General features: G+C 34.7%; 1 non-coding gene across 1 annotated transcript; it reads left to right on the top strand.

Moving 5' to 3' along the window:
- Positions 1 to 2,543: 2,543 nt before the first annotated feature.
- On the top strand, positions 2,544 to 2,653 carry LOC138807175 (U6 spliceosomal RNA). The gene has a single exon (XR_011366075.1). It is a non-coding gene; the product is annotated as a U6 spliceosomal RNA (small nuclear RNA).
- The last annotated feature ends 3,696 nt before the right edge of the window (positions 2,654 to 6,349 follow it).

The following is a 6,349-nucleotide window of genomic DNA, read 5'->3' as shown; positions in this document are numbered from 1 at the left end:
ATATCAAGCCTTAAAATAAAAACAGCCATAAGAGACCTCCCATCTAAGAAAAGCCCAGGATCAGATGGCTTTACAGCAAAATTCTACAAGGCCTTCAAAGCAGAGCTCACACAAATACTCCTCCAACTCTTCAATTAAATAGAAAGAGAAAGTTCACTACCAAACTCATTCTTTGAAGCCATAATCACCCTCATCCCAAAACCAGGAAAGGACTCATTAAAGAAAGAGAACTATAGACCAATTTCTTTGATGAATATTGATGCAGAACTTCTGAACAAAATGTTGGCAAATCGACTTCAGCAATTACTCCAATAAATTATACACCATGATCAAACAGGATTCAATTTCAGGGATGCAAAGCTGGTTCAATATTCACAAATCAATTAACATTATTCATCACATCAACAAAAACAAGGATGAGAACCATATGGTTATTTCAATAGATGCAGAAAAAGCATTTGACAAGATCTAACACCCCTTTATTATCAAGGTTCTGGAAAAATTAGGAATCCATGAAACATTCCTCAATACAATAAAGGCTGTATATGACAAACCTACAGCCACCATTATACTCAATGGTGAAAAACTAAAGCCAATTCCTTTAAAATCAGGACTGAGACAAGTATGTCCACTCTCTCAACTGCTCTTCAATCTTGTATTAGAATGCCTAGCTACAGAAATAATACAAGATGCTAACATAAAGGGGATCTAAATAGGGAAAGAAGAAGTAAAACTCTCTCTCTTTGCAGATGACATGATTTGTATTTAAAGAATCCCATGGACTCCACTCCAAAATTACTCAAGATGATTCAAAACTTTGGCAAAGTAGAGGGGTATAAAATTAACCTTCAAAAATCAATGGCTTTTCTGTATGCCGACAATGAGAAAAGTGTGGCTTGAATAGGAAAGTAACTCCATTCATAATAGCCTCACAAAAAATGAAATATCTAAGAATTAACTTTAGCAAAGAAGTGAAGGACCTCTATGATGAAAACTTAAAAAAACAGAAAAAGGAAATCAAAACAGAACTTAGAAAGTGGCAAAAACACCCATGCTCCGTGATTGGAAAGATCAACATCATGAAAATGGCAATACTTCCCAAGGCTATCTACAAATACAATGTGATACCTATTAATATTCAAACTTCATTCTTCAAGAAAATAGAACAGACAATCCAAAAATTCACATGGAACAAAAGACACGGAATAGAAAAAAACGATATTTAACAGAAAGAACAGTGCTGGAGTAATATCAATATCAAATTCCAAAATCTACTACAAAGCCAAAGTAAACAAAACAGCTTGGAACTGGCACAAGAACAAACCTCAGGACCAATGGAATAGAATTGAAAACCCAGAAATGTACCTACAGACCTGTAGCCATCTAATATTCGATAAGGAATCTAAAAAATAGAATAGAAGAAAGACAGCCTTTTCAGTAAATGTGCTGTCACATTTGGTTAACTACTTGTAGAAAACTAAAGCTAGATCCTTATATATCACCCTGCACAAGAATCAACTCCAAATGGACCAAACACCTTGGAGTTAAAACAGACAGTCTGAAAAAATTACAGGATGGAATAGGAGAAACTCTAAGTATCCTTGCAAATCCCATAATTTTCTTAATAGAGACCCAGAAACACAACAAATCAAAAAAAAATTGGACTTATTGGATTGCATGAAATTGCAGAGCTTCTGCATGGCAAAGGACATAGCTAGCAAGATCAATAGAAAGCCCACGGATTCGGAGATCTTCATTAGCCATACAACGGACAAGGGTCTCATGTCTAAAATATGCCCAGAACTCAAAAAACTATGTTTTCACAGCATTATTTACCATAGCTAAGATATGGAACCAACCCAGATGCCCCTCAGTAGATGAATGGATCAAGAAAATGTGGTATATATACACAAGGGAATTCTTTGCCTCCATCAGAACGAATGACATTGTCCCATTTGTTAGGAAATGACAAGACTTGGACAAAATATGTTAAGTAAGCCAGGCCCAAAGAAACATTGGTCTCACGGTTTCCCTTATTTGCAATAACTAGTATATGTCTGAGTCAAACAGGAAAGGTCAGATAAGCTGATGTTAGGGAAATATACCCAAAGATAAGTATTCAAATGATTTTTCTTTAATCCAATTGTTTCTAATATATTTATAAGATGATTTCTATGTTGCTTTGTATGTCATTCCCCTATGGTTTAGCGACTGCTTTCACTGTATTTGATGTTGGTATAATTTTTGGAGGGGAAGGGAAAAAATATCATTTAAATTGGGATACAGTTGGACCCATTGCAACAATGAGATATAGAAGTCGTTATGTCGTAAAACGAACTTTACAACGTTGATGGGTGTGGGGGAGGATCAGGTGTCAGAGCTAGTGGGAGTTTGGGAAGGGAGAGGAAGGGGAAACAAAGAGGAGGCAACAATGCTTGATAAGAAATGTATTCATTATCTTGTTCATGTTATTGTAACTCCTCTGTGCAGTATTTTCACAATAAAAAGAAAGAAAATGAATTACACTTCATATATAAAAAATGTTCTGTGCTTAATTCAGCAGGAAATACATAACATTGGAATAATAGAGAGAAGATTAGAATGGCCCCTGTGCAAGCATGACATGCAAATTCTTGAAGTGTTCCATATTTTTACAACATGTGCTGGAGGGTATGTGGACAGAAGGGAACCCTACCGAATCCTTGGTGGGGGTGTAAACTTGATCAACCACTTTGGAAAGCAGTATGGAGGTTCCTCAAAAGACTCCACATAAAGCCCCCCCATGACCCAGCAATCCCACTTTTGGGCATTCACCCAAATGATCACAAATAAGACCACAAAAAAACTACCAGCACAACTATGTTTACTGCCCCATTATTTACGATAGATAAGGTATGGAACCAATTCTGATTCCCCTCAATTGATGATCAAGATAATTTGATAGATAGATAGATAGATAGATAGATAGATAGATAGATAGATAGATAGATAGATAGATAGATAGATGGATAGATGGATAGATGGATAGATAGATAGATAGATAGATAGATAGATAGATAGATAGATAGATAGATAGATAGATAGATAGATAGATAGATAGATAGATAGATAGATAGATAGATAGATAGATAGATAGATAAATAGATGCATTCTATGCCTCCATCTGAAAGAATGACATCACTCAATTTGTTAGGAAATGGAAAGACTTGGAAAAAAAAAACATATTAAGTTAAGTAAGACAAGTTCAAAGAAACATAAGACCCCTGGTTTCCCTTATTTTCAGTTACTCATATATGTCTGGGATAAATAAAAAAGGTCAAAAGCTATGTGCATATGACTAGATAAGATGATGTTAAGGAAAATGTACTCCAAGATACTGACAAAAGTGGTTTTTTCTTGCTTGCTATTGTTTTTAATGGACTTACAATGTATGATGTGATTTTTTTTGATTCTTTATATTTTCCTCCCCCACTTTATAACACCTGTTTTCACTGGATTTGAAGTTGGTGCACCAATATCTTATATATACACTTCTCTAATTTGGGGAGGGGAAAGGAAAAAACATAATGCTTAAATAGGATACAGGTTGACCCATTGTAACAATGAGATGCACAAGACACTATGATGAAAAATGAAGTTTATATTTAGGCAGGGCGGGGGAAACGGGGAGGAGAGGGTACTTGTGGAGGTTAGATAGAAAGGATGATGGGCGAAAATAAAGGAGGAGGTAACAATGCTTGTTAGGAAACGTACTCATTACCTTTCTCATGTAAATCTGAGCCCTGCGCACAGTATTTTTACAATAAAAATGTATGAAAATGATCTGAGAAGGAAAAGTTTATTTTCCCTATTTTCCCTATATAATATCTTTAACAAAGAAATTAATGCAAAACACTGACATGAAAGTGTTTTGAAAAAGTGTGTTTGTGTGTGTGTCTGTGCGCACCCGCGCACATGTGAGTACTCGTGCATTTGTGTTGGCATGCTCAGAGTTTGAACTCAGGACTTCAAGGCCTTGCTAGGCATTTCCTCTCTAGATTGATGAGGTATTATATAAGCTACATCACCATTCCTGGCTCTTTGGTAGTTCATTAAAAGTTTTGAAAAATAATCTCATGAATTTTTTGTTTTTTGCTCTGATTGTCTTCCAACTGTTATCCACAGATCTGGTGCTCCTGAGTAGACATCCCAAGTAGACAGGATTACAGGTGTGACCATCCAGCACAAGGCTTTAAAAATAATTTTAAAAATAGAAAAATATTTACTTCACGGGAGCCTGTTTTATTATCTACTAATTTTAAAGCATTTTGAACTGATTATATGTGAATTCATTTTGCTTCTGGATTCTTAAAAACTGTAAGTGATTATATTTGAAAGTTTTATTACTTTTTAAAAAGGAAACGAAATGTGGGACAGAATAAATTTGCCCCTCTTTGGACCTCAATTTGTGCGCTCAGTTCTGAGCATGATAAGCCAATGTCACCAAAACAATCTGGGTTGAAGACAAAATGTGACAGAAAAAAATCACCATGGGCATTGCTATGCTATTATTTCTTGGACAAAATGAATATTGAATTGAGAGTGTAAGAAAATGGAGAGATTTTACTAATCATTTTGTATTGCTGAAAGACTGTTGGAAACTTTGACTCATTTCCTTCCTCACTGTGTGTATTTGGGCCATACAATTTGTGCCTTTAATTACAATTTTTCCCAACATTAAAATGGTAATAACATGAGCATTATTTGCAATATCTAGTATAGGTATGAGTCAAGCGGAAAAGGTCAGATAATGTGATGTTAGGAAAATGAACCCTTAAATATGTATTTTAATGTTTTCGTTTCTTTTATGCATGTGTTTCTAACGCATTTATAAGATTATTTCTTTGTTGCTTTGTATGTCCCTCCCCCACAGTGTAACCCCCGCTTTCACTATATTTGATGTCAGTATAACATGTGGAGGAGATGGGGACAAACAAGTCGTTTAAGGATTCAGGTGGACCTGTTGCAACAATGAGAAGTACAAAATGTCATATCAAAACCAGCTTTACAATGTCGGTGTGGGGGGAGGGGGGTATAATTGGGTGGGGGGAGGGGGGTAAAATTGGGTGGGGGGAGGGGGGAGGCGGGGAAGGGAAGTGAAGGGTAAACAAAGGAGGAGGCTGCAATGCTTGGTAAGAAATGTATGCATTATCCTGCCCATGTAATTGTAGCCCCTCTGTACAGTATGTTCTCAAATAAAATAAAATACAATTAAAAAAAAAAAAGAACAGAGATTACGATCAAAAAAAAAGCAAATTTTATCTTAAGAATTAAGAAATAAAACTTGTGAAATACTTAACATAAAATTCTATGAAGGAGCTTTGAGTTTAGCCAGCAGTTTTTTAAAATACTAAATAGAATGCAATAAGTATTACAGAAACCATTACATGTAGTGAACAACCAGATGTAATGTAATCTATTGACCATGCTCTGCTTCAAAGGAAGCGAGATGGATAACTTCTCATGCTGTACATCAAATTGATTATCTTATGTCTTGGTAGTTTAAAAATATCAGGGACAGAATCATGAAGGAATGTTGTAGATTGAGGTTAAGTCCATATGAAAATGTACAAACTTGATAAAACATAAACGTATGTCAACAGTATATTGTTTTTTTACATCATTTAAGTTACATTGTAAAGTTAGGGAAAACCTAGCAGAATGAATTCTCTTTTTGATATATTTTCATAGGTCGTAAGAAGGATGAACTCTTTCTTCATTTTTGTAGAGGCATCATCAGATGAGAGGAAATGTATTTTTTTATTTGCTTCCTTCCATTTATTCTTCAGTTTGAAATCTGAACTACATGAGACTGAAAGAAGCTAAGGGAAATTAGACTCGCAGGCTTTGGAAAGAGGAATCAATGTAAAATAAATAAAATACGTATAGCCTTTTAAAAGATATAACTAAATTGATTTATATAGTCTCAAGCATAAACAGAAAACGATTTAAGCAATATCATGTTATTAAAAATTGAAAAATGTTAGGAGCTTAATTTTTTTCCTTTCTACTATACTTAATTAAGTATTGATTTTATATAGAGAGATTAAAGATGAGATTAACAAGAAACGATTAAAAATGGACAAAAGTTCTGAATAGACCTGTTTTCCCAAAATCCTTGAAAATCACCAGTGGGTTTACAAATTTGGGTTTAATACCACTTTTATGTTGGCTTAATGCTTTGTGAACAGAAGTCATTATAGCGAAATGCAATTCAAAATTACTATGATATTACTTCATAACTATTAAAATCAAAGGAGCCAGGTGTGATGGTAAAGGCTAGTAAGTCCAAGCAGTTAGGAGGTTGGAG

Source organism: Dipodomys merriami, unplaced genomic scaffold, assembly GCF_024711535.1.
Source record: "Dipodomys merriami isolate MVZ:Mamm:240054 unplaced genomic scaffold, mDipMer1.0.p SCAF_413, whole genome shotgun sequence".
NCBI classification, from domain to species: domain Eukaryota; kingdom Metazoa; phylum Chordata; class Mammalia; order Rodentia; family Heteromyidae; genus Dipodomys; species Dipodomys merriami.
This window is presented reverse-complemented; position numbering and strand designations above follow the sequence as displayed.